The following is a 16973-nucleotide window of genomic DNA, read 5'->3' on the forward strand; positions in this document are numbered from 1 at the left end:
GTACCTACTTATTAACGTAACGAGAGATAAGGCCCCATTATCAGATGGGAATAATAAATGCCAAGGAGACGCTGAGAGAGATAATAAAATTAAGAAAAGGGAACAAATAAATCTTTTAATTAAACTAAATAGCATTTCAAATAATTTGTCAAAGAGTTCAAGTAACGACAGACAAATTTAGTAAAGCTGTGTAAATGAGTCTCCATTAAATTCCCGGGTGCGGTAATATTTTGAACAGTATAATAATAATATGGTATCACGCCTGTAGGCAGAGATGTATACTTAATATGTACATTACAGAGAGAAGACCAAAATATGCACGAGACGAATTTTATTTTTTTTAATTTATTTTATAACAATAGAAGTATCGTTTACAATTTTAAACACATTCGCCAAACTGAAAGACAGTTTGTTGGCGAAATCATGCACTCATTATTTACTTACTTATATCTATTACAGCAAGTTTTAAACTTATTTCTTAAATGCTACAAATCTACCAACTATTCAATATGTTCACCAATGAGTTCAATAAAAACAACTTTAATTTAATTTTAAAGATTGGCTTACTACAACATTAATTTTCGAACTCGATACTATTAAATATTCTTGGAACAAGGTATTTTAAATGATTTACTGAAGCAACGATCGTACAACTGGCGACGTCATTCAGTGCTCTTTGGTATTTCGCAACCACAGCTAGCGCTTGTGTTACTACGGAATGAACGGCGAATAAAATGATGTAACCTCCAGCCAGAAATGTCTTGGTACAGCCGCTTCTAACCCCAACGTGAGTTAACATGCGACACGGGGACTCATGTAATTTATACTACGGACTTATCTCTCTTGTTTCTATGATCTGTGGTATACACCCTCACGTCGCCAGTTATGTTTAAGGCTCAATATTTCTAAGTAAAAATATTTATCTCAGGTCTGGGTTTGTTGACATATGCCTTTCTGCATATGGAGTCGTTTAAATGGACTGTCTCGTCCTTATATATATCGCAAGTAGATATTAATATTTACAGAAGCAGACATTCGAGGGTGGGGGATCAAGGGTTCCCCTAAAAGCATCTGCTTCCACCCCTAACAAATTTTAAATTAAACTTGATATTGACCTACTTTCTTAGTAGGTTAGTTCTATAGTGCCTACAGTATTATTTATTTATGTAGTAAGTGCCTCTGCGTCTGGAGGTCCTGGGTTAGAATCTTGGTAGGGACATAATTATCACAAAAGTTACTTCGTGATCCCTTGCTTGGTTAAATCACTAGAGGCTTATCACCCGATTGTCTGAAAGTAAGGTGCTTCGGATGGCACGTTATGTCATCAGTTCCGGCTACTATTTACTTAAGTAGATATGTAGTCGTTATATGAGCCATGGCTAGGGCCTTTGGAGGCTCAATAGAATAAGATTTGAACCAAACAACTCCCAAACTATGCTGAGTTCGCCAGCCACCATAAAATCTGCTATTTTAGGTACATTTACTAGTTGTTACCCGCGACAATGTTCGCATGAAACCCTACAAATATAGTAGTTTCATACAAACATTGCCAATCCTTTTTACCCTCTTAGGGGTTGTTACGTTATATTTTGCAATGTCCCGTCTTAAAGAACATCCTAAAAGTACCCCCTCCCCCATTCAAAATTTCAGACTCTTATCTCCAATAGTTTCTGAGATTTCGTGATGAGCAGTCAGTGACCTTTCGCTTTTATATATAGAAGATATATTAAATATGTAATTAATAAATAACATAAATAAATAATCCAAATATTGACAAAATAATTAATATGGCTGTATTACATCACGTACACCTGAACAAAATCCACTTGATATCAACTGGTTTTCGTTACGATGTCACTAACACCCTGTATTTATGGAACAAATATTTTTGTAGAAATTATATATATTATATTTTTTGTGTCGGGTGCTTCATAGAAAATCCTACGCAATAAAAAATAATTATTAATCGATCAAGAAAAGAAAGAAAAATGTTTTCCGCAATAATCGTATATTGTACGTGTCCTTAAAGTTTATGTTCTGTGCTAAAGTTGAATCTGATTCATTCAACCACATTACTTAATTAGTATTCAGAACCTTTATTGCGAGAATTTATTTCCGCCATTTACCCCAAATAAACCAAAAACATCAATTACATTATTCAAAGCACGGTCTTACAGAAATAATTAATTAATCCAATTTCAATAACAGTTATGTAAACTTTACGTTTATTTAGCAATAAGTAGGTAAATCTTTTAAGTTATTAATATTCGACTATTATTTGTGTTTCTCTTTTAAATACAATATTAAACATTTAGCAACCAAACTACTAAATTGTATAACAATATTTTATGTTTTTTTATAGAACGTCTAGGGTTCTGTTCCGAGGTTTTTCTTGCAGATTCTTTTCCCCGGCTATACAGGTTGTAAGAAGCTGCAGTAGTTTTAGGCGAATGAGACGTTCGCTATGTAAAAATGACGTATCAAGGTGTAACTATTTAATAAAGATATTATTATTATTTTTGAATTTGAATTTACAATAAATTATCAAGGCACACTTCGTAGTGTAGTCTACGAATCGTAGCAATATGCTACGGCGTAGCATGTTACGTGATGTTATTTTCATCTTTTAATCATCTAGGAGACAACTCTTCCGACTTTACACATGACTGCTTCTAAACTTGTTCTTAAGAAGACTGAAAACAAAATCTAGGTCACAGGAAAGTTTGCTTCAACCTTATTACGTATAGCAGGCAGGTAGGACAGAGCTTTATATGTAGATAGTTACTTGGAGTTTCTCTTGCGCAGGTCATGCGCACTAGGCGGTCACGCGAAACACACCTTTATGATCTATCAAGTTTTTTATAACTTTTCGTGCCTAACTTGAGCTTTAAAATGGATGAAAATGGCTTTTAGCCAAGTTAAAGAGAAATATTATATTTAAGTTTCAAGTCTAATGTAACATTAATGAGGCACCACAAGATAAGGGGAGGAGGTAATACAAGCTAAGTTTCTAAAACTTTTATAAGTATTAAGTATATTAACTACAAAAAATAAAACTTACCAATGAAATCCCACGCGAAAACGTGAAACAACAGTTGAAGTTTACGCATAATTAATCATAAAACTTGAACATAACCGGGGCATATCGGCGTTTGCGTCAAAGTGTTTAGTGTACAGTTAACCCTTCGCGTGACAGTGGGTTATGCGAACGTGTAGCATTGGGCACCTGTAGCGCGTTGTAGGGAAAGTTTCATGTCTCGCGATACGGACGAGCGGCGCGGGTTGTTCCAGCGGGCACACTGAGACTCGCCCCTCCGATGTTCCCTCTCATCGACCGCCACTCGCGGCGTAAGTGCAACTAAAACGCCTTGTTATTTGCGAGATCGCGCGACAATTAATACTAAAGTATTTTTTGCGACACGCTTTTGATATTGGCACTAATGGGTGTTGGTAAAAGGTTAAAAAGCCTTTAAATAAATTATTTCTTAATAAAAATCTTTTTTCCTTAATGGATGACTACATTTCTAGAATAATGTAGGCGTAAAAGTAAATGTTATTTTAGGATAAAATGGAATCTGTTTACGTTCTATTTAAATAGATTAATATTTATAGCGAGACATTTTATACAGAAGAAATATTAATAGCGCTAAATATTTTTAATGCTGAATTAACTTTACTAAATTCTGAAAATGTAGAGAAGTTAAAATGTTATAATAAAAGTAGACATTTTTAAAGTAATTATGATAAATGATTTCTTGTATAAATTATTTTGTATGAAGATTGCATGAGCTTTATGATCATGCTTATCATACCACAGCGATGCTTTTATATGAAAAATATAATCAGCATACTCTCGCATTTAATTAAACTCCAGCACCTTTCCCACTAATTAGATGTGCTCTATACCGAAAGACGTTGATACTAAACCCAAGGGCAATATCCGCGCATTTCTTGTTTTAACGCAAAATGTAGCTAAATACCCCGTAAGAAGAAGAGATACTCTCATTAAATATTTGTAAGCTCTCGTGTAGCCTTGTAAGCTAAAGGGGACTTTTCCTCCGTTTTTTGCTACAATTTGTGCCTGATGAAAACGTCATGTAAGGCTTTATGGCTTACAACATCATATTGACACGGGTTGGTTGAATTAATTTTATTTTTGCACAATATAGATTATCATGGTATTGGTTTTGTATGGTTAAGACTTCATGGCGAGATCACGGATTAGTTACAAATGTACACAACTCACGAATGTATTACTTAAGTGGATAGGGAGGCACAAGGTGAAAGAAGACAACTTACAGTTACAATTCGTAGAAGAGTAGTAAAATAAGTGTCACATTGTCTCATATAAGACACTATATTTGTATAGAAACGGAACGGAGTACAGCGGAAATGTGCAAGAATCTACTAATTACTGCGAAGAAGAGAGCGACAGGAATATTTTAAGGAGAGAAGGATACTTTCTCACTCATTCTTTTCCTGTAGTTCCGCACGTCTCCGCTCTGCTTGCCGAGATGATTAGCAGCTGAACGTACTGTTTTCTATTATCTACCTTTTATATTTTCTTATCTCCCAATTCAGGTAAGACAGAACACACACACATACACTCACCAATTGCGGTAGTCAGAAGTATATCCATCGCATGATGAAGGTACCGTACATAAGATGAAGGACCCACACTTCACCGAGCTTTCTGTAAGACCAAAGTGATAGACGTAACGCTGCCGTCAATAATAGTCAGGCCAACTAAGTAAGTGGAAACTGCACTTAAAATAAATTAATAACTCACTCTACCACAGATAATCATCATGTTCCTAGCATTATCCCGTTTTTCACAGGGTCCGCTTACCTAACCTGAAGATTTGACAGATCCGGTTTTTTTATAGAAACGACTGCCTGTCTGACCTTCTAAACCTTCAAATATTTTTCCTCTCAGACGACGCCCTGAGCCGAGGTTCGCGCCCAACTGGGCACCCTCAGGCCTGTTGTCTTAAACGTTGTACCGGGTGAGAGCCTTCAGCGCTCCCCATTTGTCCGGCCAAGTAGTTAATGCCATCTGCGGCAAATCGACAATAAGTCACGTCAAAAAAAAATGACCTTCTAAACCGCGAAGGAAAAACCAGCCCACTACAGGTTAGGTCACATACCTCCGAAAATGCATTTCTCGGGAATGTGGGTTTTCCTCACAATGTTCCACCACACTACCACAGAGAATATGGATGACACAATATATGGTCTAAGTATGCTTGTGAATTGAGAGGTATCACTGAAATTGAAGCAATTACGTCATACGGCAGTGAGTGGGCGGCGTAATACATATGAGACCTCCTACAGAGGAGCCAGCTATATCTGTGGTTTCAAGCGCCCTTAACGCTTCTTGGAGATGCTATTCAGAGAAATGGGTCCAGACGGTTGTATGATTCATGACAGTTTTGTATATATAATCAATATCATCGCCTTGTAGGGAAACTCGGGTGAGCTCCTTCTTAAAAAATCAGATTTTGATGTGATTTTATTCAACAAAAGCTCAGTGTCGTTCAATTAATTTCAACCCGTGTAAAAACTGGAACACCATTTTTTACTTGGATTGAAAAAAGCTTGTCTATTGCAAGGTTTTGTTAAGAAGGCGCTTCCGTGGTTTTCAGTTTAAAGCGAAGCGATAAGAAGAAGTTTAAAGCGGCGCTATATAAACATTATTACACATATACATTTTCGTCAGTTAATCGTAATGGGATGAGAAGAGCTAATCAGAAAACAACTAGGAGCTTACGATACGAATTCCGATGGATATTATTATGACGAATCGTATAGTGACGGATGATCAACTAATTAATTATGTCATTCATCATATCAGAATGGACAATTAATTAATATTATTAAATAAAAGGAAGTATCTAATTAGGTTGCTTGAAATTTTAATTTGATAGCAACGAACCGTCCCAAATAAAAAAGGACTTTTTATTGAGACAAAAATATTTCAAATTTGTAACTTTCTGTTAATTTTCTTAACTAGGTGTTTTAATTGAATTCACGGTCGCCCAAGGTAAATATTTTTGGGTATCTAAACGAGGCGATAATTAATTAATTGGATGAGGAAAAAGCCCACCCACCGGCACTTTGTTTTAAAGAAAACTGAGGAACAAAGGAGATATGAGATGAAAGAGTATATTAAAAATTGAAAAGGTAAAAGCTTACAGTAACTGAGTTCCGTGATTAAATATCTTTTTAGCCTCTTGGATAATATTTTTTAATACACAGCTATGTTCCAAACCTCGGAATGCCTCGGATTTTGGAATCTCGGATTCTATTACCAATTGAATTTAGGAAACGTATTTTTTATATTCACTAGAGTCTAGGTGATTCTTCACCAAACCGTGGTGAAGTAGGCTTTATACCTCCCTTCATTCGATGAAGGGAAGCCTGTGTCCAGCAGTAAATGTATAAAAGTTACATGGGACTTAAACATAGCTGGCATGGAGTGGGTGGGTGGGGTCATGAGTACTAATATGTATACACTTGGAAACCATGTCACATTAACTTTTTTGACAAATAAAATCGTTAGTCTCATTAAATGTCAAATATGATAGTGCGACAGGGTTCTAAAATGGGTACATGATATTGCTCATGACTGTACACATCTACTAACAGCTCTGCCTACTCGTTCGGGGATACCAGCCTGATGCTATGTTGTTGTTAAATATTTAAACAAACTATATAATTTCATAAAGATTGACGTGTGAAAATGAGCACAATATATATTGCGCCACAGGTTGTTTTTATTATGCCTCTACCTTTTTACGTCTAAGGTTATAACTTAGTCGGAAGGCTCTATATGTAAAATTCAAACTTCCTAGTCAGTTGCCTTCTCTAAAAACAAAATGATAGAAAATGGTATACATTTTATTTCGAATCCTCTTTACACTTAAAATAAAAACATATCTCATTTAGCACTTAAAAGCTTCTCACGTGGGAGTGAAACTCATGAAGGATTTAAGCGTAATTTCGGCTTGTTATACATTATTTTCGTTGCTTGTTGTACAAGGGTAAGAGCCGCAAATTATATGCTAATAAGCTGCCGGCTCACATGCTCCCTCCAAAATTCTGTATAATCAATTACCAAGGAAAAGCGAAATCTTACCATGCGAAAATTCCGCATGCATATGCAAGTGATTTATTTATGATGGAAGAAAATTGTGGCGGAATTATGGATTTATATTCACAAGTCGTTTCTTTCGTGCGTGAATTTTGCGCGGGTAGTAGTAATCGAATTACAATAGACTTTTAACATTGTTACTTATTCTACAGGTATAGGAGCCGTGGTAGCCCAGTTGGTAGACGCTTGCGCACTTTGAGGTCGCAGGATCCCAATGATTGTCGAATTTGTTTTCGAATTCATGTTTGGATCATAAGTGATTATAACGTGCTCAGCACACCTTCCCACATTCCCGAGAAATGCATTTTCGGAGGTATGTGACTTAATATTTATTGGGCTGGTTTACCCTTCACAGGTTGGAATGTCAGACAGGCAGTCGCTTCGAGGTATTTTGTGGCTAATAGTCGGGACCAACGGCTTAACGTGCCCCCCGAAGCACGGATTCATGTTACTTTTTCAGAGAATCAGGGGATTCAAGTGCCTCACGACTGTCCTTACAAAATAAATGACAGTCTCACAAAGTGATTTCGACAATGTTGCCATCGGGAATGGAACCCCGGACCTCCAGATCGTAAACCCAACGCTCTAATCACTACACCACGGAGGCTGTTAGCTTAAATACGAAAAAAAATGGTTTATTTATTACAGTCACAGAAAAATAAAATTGGATGAAATCAAAAATTTAAATGTCGAACGTAAACAAAAATGGGATGTCAATTATATTTCCAATGCCACGAATTTCGTAACAGATACTTTATGCCACACCTGGTTGACGCTGCCGACGCAATCTAATAAATTAATGGGTGATTGTGTTCTTTTTCATAGCCTATTTACGCATACTCACACACACACTCTCTCTCACACAAACACACTTACATAAACACAAACACACGCGCACAGGCACACGCGCACACAAAGTTACACAGTTGGCTTGACCATTATAGACGGCGATACGGCTCACCACCTGTCACATAGAGAAAGCTCGGTGAGATGTGGGTACTTACTTAGTTCTTCTTACGATGGATGAACCTCGGCCTATCCCATGGGGATATAATTTTCGCGAGCTTGTGTATTTTACGCCCCAGTGTTGGGCTAAGCAGTTGTCTTTGAGCTGTCCTGTGCTGCTTCATCTTGCCAGGTATTATGAAATTGTGTTGTTGGAAAATGTACCTAAATAGGCGTTTTCTATATGAATCTTGATTTTAATATTAGTTCGTCTGATTTTTTCTGTTTTGAATTATGTATAACATTACATAAAAATAATATATGCTATAATATATTGAAGTAGGCGGGTAGTCAGATGTAAATTCATTGCATAATGAACTACCTTCCCACGCGTCACCGAGCTTTCTCTAAGACCAGAAAGTTGATGCTAACGTAAATACATACATACGTACATAAAAACACGCCTATTTCCCACCGCAGTAAGCAGAGACTATGGCATTCCATTTGCTTCAATCCTGGCACACTTCTCTTGCTTCTTCCACATTCATCGTTTCTTCCACGCGCGCCGCCAGTTCAGAGGAGTAGACCGTACTACACCTTTACTAAGGACACCTTCTTCGTAGTCTAATTTTAAAAGGCTGACCGGTTAGGTCACACACTTCCGAAAGCATTTGTCAGGAAAGTAGGTTTCCTCATGTTTTTGTCACTATTGAGCATGTGATAATCATTTAACGATCCAAACATGAATGCGAAAATATCTTTCATATTAATCATTGCTTTAGGCGCGTCCTTGGGTTTGATCCTACGACCTTTTAGTGAAAGTCAAGCATTCGTCCAACTAAACTACGACGGCTCTCAAGACTCCCAGTATTACTCATGTTATTGTACTTACAAAATTCTCTACGCGAGTCGCCTAACAATCACGTATGTATTCAGAAAGGCTGTCACACGCCAGCAGTACTTACATTTTCCATTATGAGCATGTGCTATGTCTCGGGGAAATGTCATGATAAATCTCTTCACGAATTCAATGGAATGTGACCTATACGCCACGTCTTCCATACATTCATGTATTTATCCTACGTATTATTGGGTAATAAAGTTTATGAGGCCTTAGGTAAGAAATTTTGATAAGAACATGTTTGTTTTATTATCGTTTTATTACGAGTTATACTTCCCTCTTGGGAGCAGATTTCATTCTGGATTTGAGTCATTATTGATCAACTCAGCTCAGTGCGTTCCGTGGTACTTAATGATTACTTACCAGAATCAAACACATATTATCAGAAACAAACTGAAAAGAAGGCAAACCTTTTGCCATTAACCTTAACACAGATCCTGAAAAACACGTGATATCAATTATCCTATGAACCAAATATGATTTATGTGTTGCTGTTGATTAAGTATCTGTATAGGTGTAAATATAGGCAATGTACCGGTTAGAGACAACCTTACCAGCCTGCTGTCTGCGACTTCTTCTGTGAGGTTTGGTTATAATTATCGAACACACTCTACGACCGTAGGTATCCGTAGGTAGGTATATGCAAATTCAATTCAAACTCAAAAATATCTTTATTCAATAGGTAACATAGTTATACTTGGAATCGTCGATTTTTACATAACGAACATTTCATACGACTAAAACTATTGCAGCTTCTCACAACCTGTATAGCCGAGGAAAAGCAGATGTAAGAAAATCATCGGCACAGGGCCCTAGAAGTTCTTAAAATATGACACGTAATTATATATGGTGAGAGGAAGGTTGGCGGATGGGGATGGTGTGGGTTTGTATTACCTGTGTAATAATAATAATACAATACTTTATTGTTATGTATCTGGATTTTGTACTATTAAATTTGCAAATTTTCATTTAAATTACCCACAAAAACAGACAGTTACTTTCGCCGTTATAATATTTTTGTATTGATAAGGCTGTATGAATCTAATTTGGCTGACACGTGGAACTACGGAGACAATAGTCGATTGAATTGGGTCCCATGTTAGGTTAGGGCCTGATTAGAGTAAAACTATATTCAAATATGTGTTTATGAGTATTCTAATTTTCTTACCTATTGTAGCGCGTTTGAGTATTTTCAAAGTAAATTAAATCAAGCATTTAGCAACAGTACAAATGGGCGGCTTTATTGCTCTGAAGCAATTTCTTCCAGGCAACCACTACCAGGAATCAGCCATAAAAAAACTTGGATGCGGGACGGTGCAACAACATCCGGCCAAGTAGTTAATGCCATTAGGCAAACCTAACCTATGCCACGTCGAAAAAATCTTTGTATAAGAACTAGTAATACTAATACTTACTTGTAATTGTTACTTAATAGTGTTCCATTTTTGTTTTTTGTCTAGCTCTGTAAATGCATTATTTTGTATGGTTTCTTTGTCAGAAATAAATCATTATTATTATTTGAATACAATGTCGACCACAACTACTTACGTATATTTTAAATCTCATCAAAAACATAAATGTCAAATGAGAGCCAAGTTCAATATTATATATACCTATGCCTTGGTTGTTGACTTCATCGACAAAAGAAGAGAGATCTAAATGGGTGCCAAGTTCAGTGGTCAATCCTGAAATTTATTTATCTCAACAAAAACATAAATGTGAAATAGGAGCCAAGTTTAATATTATGATATACGTATGCCTTGGTTGTTGACTTCAACAACAAAAGAAGTGAGAACTGAATGGGTATCAAGTTCAATAGTCAGTGTTGAAATGTATTTATAACAACATCAAATATAATTTCTTCTTATAACTTAAGATAATATATTGTGGCCTAAGGTCCGACTTGGCTTTGTATTCGCCTGATTACCTATCTGCATGCCAGAAAATTTGGTAGAGAATCATTGGAATCAGGAATCATTGGTATTTATTATTGGTGATTTGGAATCAGGTGGAACTGGGTTAGAATTTTGATCTATCTATAAGTCAGTGATAAAAATGACGATTTTTGAACGTTAATATCTAAATATTCGTTTATGATGTGTTTATGAAATTTAAAGCATATATGTATCTCGCAAGTCTCAATATATGAGCCACACGTGTACGTGTTTTTGAATTATGGGGGATCAAAAGTGGCTCCAAATGGTTCGTGTAATATTACACACGGTGCTGCTCGCCAGTTCTGTTACTTGCTGAACTTGGCTTGACACGCTACCGCGTGTCTAGTGTGCGTCAAGCTAGCGGCCTCAAAAAAAAATGGGCACGAAAAAATAATTTGACCATACCAAAAAATAGTACTCTTATTGAAAAAAATAGTACCTGTTGTAAAAAAAATAGTACCATCACGGTTCTGGATTTATAGCCATGTTTTATTGCACTTGCTAGCTTGACGGTGAGCGAAATTTGGCGAGAGTTAACGACAAGGTCTTTCGCTTTGATTTAAACGCCAAAAAATAGTACCGAAATAGTACTCACCCCCTGCAAAATACCGAAATGAGTACTTCAACGGTTCCAAAGTTATAAAGGCAGTTCTTTGATCCCGCTGGCTTGACGTTTTGAAAATACCTATTATCTAAGGAACGCTTGCATACTTCAGTTTGTAACTAATGTCAATAAACTCGTATGAAATAGTACTCCCTACCATCATAATTTGGACCTGATTCTCTTTGTAGAAATATGTCAAAAAGGTATATAACCTATGTCATACATTTATCAAGACAGGTACAGTCGCGAACAAAATTATTACACATGCTCAAGAAGAATGTTGTCAGATGAAAGTAATATCATTGTTGAAACTCTTTGAGTTATTCTACAAATACTGCAAATTGTTTATTAACAAACACTTCGATCCGTAACAAATTGAACATGAAGGTATAAATTATAAAATAAAACAGCAGATTAAAAATGTATTATGATGTATTAAAATCACAGATTGTTTTCAATAAGAACTAGACCCATGCAGCCATTTTCTATTAAAATTATTGCATATGGGTGTATGTATTTTTGTAATAGCAACACTCTGAAGTGCAAAGAAATGGTAGGGTAGACCTCCAAAATGGCAATACTGGCGATGGCAATACTTACGAATAGATTGTGAGGTTATGTAATTGTCTACGTGACTGTATCTACAACAAATGTATGGCATAGGTTATGATGATTTTGTAACATATTTCTACAAAGAGAATCGGATCAAAATTATGATGGTAGGAAGTACTATTTCATACGAGTTTATTGACATTAGTTACATACTGAAGTATGCAAGCGTTCCCCAGATAATAGGTATTTTCAAAACGTCAAGCCAGCGGGATCAAAGAACTGCCTTTATAACTTTGGAACCGTTGAAGTACTCATTTCGGTATTTTGCAGGGGGTGAGTACTATTTCGGTACTATTTTTTGGCGTTTAAATCAAAGCGAAAGACCTTGTCGTTAACTCTCGCCAAATTTCGCTCACCGTCAAGCTAGCAAGTGCAATAAAACATGGCTGTAAATCCAGAACCGTGATGGTACTAATTTTTTTACAACAGGTACTATTTTTTTCAATAAGAGTACTATTTTTTGGTATGGTCAAATTATTTTTTCGTGCCCATTTTTTTTTTGAGGCCGCTAGCTTGACGCACACCGTGTCTAGATATTATTGCATTTATTCAATTTTGCTAGGTACCTATTGTAAACATAGAACAATACGGGCCTCTGGCGTACTACGAAAGTTATTGTAATAAATATTTATGAGGTAGAAAAGTACTATCAGCGCTACGCTTTAACAAAAAAGGTATCACCTATTAATATTACGTCGCAGCAGCTGCGCTAATTCGTATAAAAATTTTGTACTGTAAAAAAAATCTTGGCTTAACAAGTAGACACTATAAAAAAGAACAAGTACGTAAATAACCAAACTATTCACAGTTGAGAAAATACTCGCTTCTTCGGAGTCTGATTAGGAGTTGGTATTTCGTGGCTTGCTACAAAAGAATATTACGTTCTTTTGTGTTCAAGTCGTTTTCAAGTTGCCGTTTCGGCACCTGTGTTAAAACTTTTCTCTGTACCTATAGTAAAAATATAATAGTAGGTAGGGATGTAATGTCAACTTTATTTTCAAGCAGTTTTTTACTTTTACGAAATCAGGGAGTTTCCAGGCTACGTTCACCAAAAACAACATAGATGGCGTTGTACAGCTATACATAATAAATAAATACCTATTTTCTCATTACTCCGGTAGGTACATATTTATTTTAAAATACAATGTAATGGCAAAAGCTTTGTTGCTTGATATTTAGATTATATTATGTACATACGTATTACGTTGCTACCTATATTGCTTCTCTTTATTTTGATCAGAATAATAATAGATGGAAGATGTAATTGTGCGTGGGTGTTACTCTAGTAGTTAATGACATCTGCGGCAAATCTACAATAAGTCACGTCATAAAAAAAGCTATACTTTAATAATCTGTGCTCTTCCTCCTTCCTCTTGCATGTGTATACTTACACTTTGGTACCATGTCACATTAAGTTTTGTGAAAAATTTCACTGTAGTTGTACCTATTGCGGCAGGATTCTAGAGGTAATGTGTATACTATGATAGGTATTGCTCATGAATTGTTCTACGCTAAACTATCCTAATACTCGCATCTCGACGTCCTTTGAAATAAAGTTCTTACTTGCATATAATTAGCTGACTATACCCGCATGTTGTTATAAATTAATATTCGAGTATTCAGTTCATACGCCTCTCACGAACTCGGCCTACGCCTTGGGCCGAACCAAGTTTTCGTATTTGCCTCAACTTACTTTATCAGGTTTGAAGTCGCCTTGAGTCCTGATTTATTACACTTAATGAAATGTAAATAAAATGTAACTCTACTTGAAGTTTTCAATGTTAGAGTGAATAGGCAAATGCCAAGGAAATCCTTGGTAGGTAAATGTCCCGCCTGAGGCCATATCGTCACTAAAGACTCTAAGATATTCGACAAAAGCGAACCTAGTTTTATAGAAACTAAAAACAATGTCAAATCTATGCCAAATCTACATAGATATTTATAAAAACCTTCCAAAAAACTACTAAATCTGGCAAAGATTCAAAAAACACCTTGATCAGCAAAAATGTTCAACCCGCACCACCTCTCGCCACCTCTTATTACGTCTCCTAAGAAGGATCCAATTTCGAAGGCGGCATTTCGTTCCGTTCCGGATATTCATCGCTGCTGATTTTCAATAAAAGGGCAGGTGATCAATCACTATCAAATACACGGCCAAAAATATCTTTTCAAACGTTACCCAACAAAACCTTTTTTGTGACACAGAATCGTATTGTGACACTACAGACACAAACAGATAGGAAACTACAATTCAGAAGGAAACGGGAACACCTAAAGGTACTCTTTTGAAATAAAGATAAAAATAATGAATATACCTACCAACAAACGTATCTTATGGTTTTGAAGTGCGTCATAGTAAAGAGGACGCATAGAGCAAGTAATCACTTTGCTTGTGATTTTCAAATGTTTAAATAACGAACCTAACTGACAGAATTTTATGAATAACATACACACAAAATATCATACATAACATAAAAAATAAAAAAAATAAAAATAGTTTTATTTCACATAATTGTAACGAAGTTTGTTGTCGAGACTTCCCAGTAAGTAACTAGAGTACTTGTGTTGGGAATGACTCGCAACTCCCCTTTGGTATACATAAGATTTTAAAACATGGCAAATATATAGGTATATAAACACATTAAAAAGAAAAAAGATTGAATTAAAAGAAAAAGTGTGTGAGAGCAAATGATCTGCGTGGGTGAGTGTGCGTGTGTGAGTGCGTGTGTATATGTGTGTGTGTGTGTGTGAGTGTGTGTGTGTGTGTGTGTGTTTCCCAACAAAATGATTAATAAATAAATAAATAAATGATCTATTATGTAGTCCTAAGTAGGAGATTTTCTACTTCATCGTAGGTTAACGTGTGAAGCCAGTCCGAAACAAGTTTTTTACAAGTATGAAATTGTAGCGGATATATTTGTATTATTCTATTTATTTTATTATATACAAAGGGAGACTGGCAAGCGTATTGACGTTGAGCAAAAGCAGTGCGGACTGTCCTCATAGGAGCCACTTTGTCGTTCCTTCTTTTGCTAGGCAATGTATGGTCATATGGAAGTAACTTGTGACAGTTTAGAGTGAGGTAAAGTATGTATAGTTTGCGGACTGACAAAAGATTACTTAATTGATAAAGATCAACTGTTGGAAACCTGTAAGGTTTAAAGAACATTACTTTTATAAGAGACCTCTGTGCCCTTTCTAGGTCCAACAGTTTCGTTTTGTTCAATCCGCCCCATATCTGGATGCAGTATGTGATAACAGGCTGCGCAAGGGCCACGTATATCTTGGTTAATAGCTGTTTAGTCATGACATGTCGAAGAGATTTAAAGATCCACATTTGTTTTCTCAGTCTATTCATAATCAGCTCGGATTGAGAATGCCAATCAAGTCGTTGATCAACCATGACACCAAGATATTTTGTGCAGCTTTCCCTCTTTAAGAGTTGACATTCGCAATCCGATCGATCAGGACCCGAACAATTGTGTAGTCTGATAGCAAAGTCATATCCGGGTTGTGTTCTTTGGTTAGGGCAGAAACAGACGTAGTTTGTTTTTGAAATGTTCAATGTAAGCAGATTTTCTTTTAGCCAGTTTGAAACCCTAACAAGCCCTTTCTCAGCGACGTTTTGTACCTCGCACCAAGAGCTACCCGTGAACACAATGGCTGTGTCATCCGCATAGGTAAAAATCCTTCCCCCGATATTCCGAAGCTTACATAATTCATTTATGTAGATGAGGAACAGAGTTGGGCCGAGAACACTTCCCTGTGGGACCCCAAAAGTGACCAGCTCTTCTTCGCTGTAGCTTCTATCTATCTTGACTCTTTGTGTTCTCTCGTCTAGATAACTACGAAAGAGAGAGAGAGCTGTACCTCGTATCCCTATGCTTTCTAGTCTGTTTACAAGAGTGGGCACAGAAACGGTATCGAAGGCCTTTCTAAGATCTAAGAAAACCGCTATGCATTTCCTACCCGCATCCACTTCCTCTACTATAGCGGAAGTTAGGTCCCGGATTGCATCTTGTGTAGAATAGCCTTTTCTGAAACCATACTGAGATGAGGATAGGATATTAAACTTATTTAAATAGCTGACTAATCTGTTGTTAATTAGCTTTTCAACATAACATACATTGTTTTAAGTTTACGCGGTTATTATCATAATTAAAGCACATAATAACGGGTTCGGGTTTGTCGTAGTGAGTTTGGTGCGAGTTCAGATGGTTCCGAACATTCCGATATCAAAAACATAAACAAGCGGCAAAGAAAGAGGGTAGACAGATATGTCTGCCCGTAGAAAATTATGGATCTACCTACTCCACTCCAATCTCATCAGTCATCCCGTGATCATGGCACTTGCAACAGTGTCGAAATATAGGGAGTCTCATATCTCCAATTAAATGCTGTAAGAACCTGTTATTATGTGCTTTAATTTTATTATAACATAACATACTTAATAAGATATATAAGTTCACACCTATTTCCCGTTGAAGTAGGAAGAGATCATGGAATTCCACTTACTACGATCCTTACAAACCACCTCTTTCGTCACTCTCATAAAAGACTCCATACATGCTCGCCGGTTTAGAGTACTCTTCACCTAGATCTGATCGCATATGAATTAATTAGCATTAAAATCAATGACACACCATCAGTCCCCCACCAAATATGGCAAATACCTAAACACAATTCTATTTTCAGCCAAGACATAGGTCTTTATTATATCAGAAGGTTTAAGTAAATGCAACAGTTATAAAAAAATGAAGTTGATGAATTAAGCCACTTCTCAATAGCCATTTCACTTTCCGATCCGAAACGGCAGATACT

General features: G+C 36.3%; 2 protein-coding genes across 2 annotated transcripts in view; one reads left to right on the forward strand and one right to left on the reverse strand.

Moving 5' to 3' along the window:
• Window positions 1-3330, reverse strand: part of LOC126368062 (uncharacterized) — a 57813-nt gene extending 54483 nt beyond the window's left edge. The window contains exon 1 of the mRNA XM_050011937.1: window positions 3062-3330. The gene's annotated coding sequence lies outside the window, so the exon portion shown is untranslated. The remainder of the gene's footprint in view (window positions 1-3061) is intronic.
• LOC126368072 (uncharacterized) overlaps window positions 1-16973 on the forward strand; it is a 158850-nt gene that overhangs the window by 21196 nt on the left and 120681 nt on the right. The gene's annotated exons all lie outside the window — the stretch shown is intronic.

The sequence above is a fragment of the Pectinophora gossypiella genome, chromosome 7, assembly GCF_024362695.1.
Source record: "Pectinophora gossypiella chromosome 7, ilPecGoss1.1, whole genome shotgun sequence".
Classification (NCBI taxonomy): Eukaryota; Metazoa; Arthropoda; class Insecta; order Lepidoptera; family Gelechiidae; genus Pectinophora; species Pectinophora gossypiella.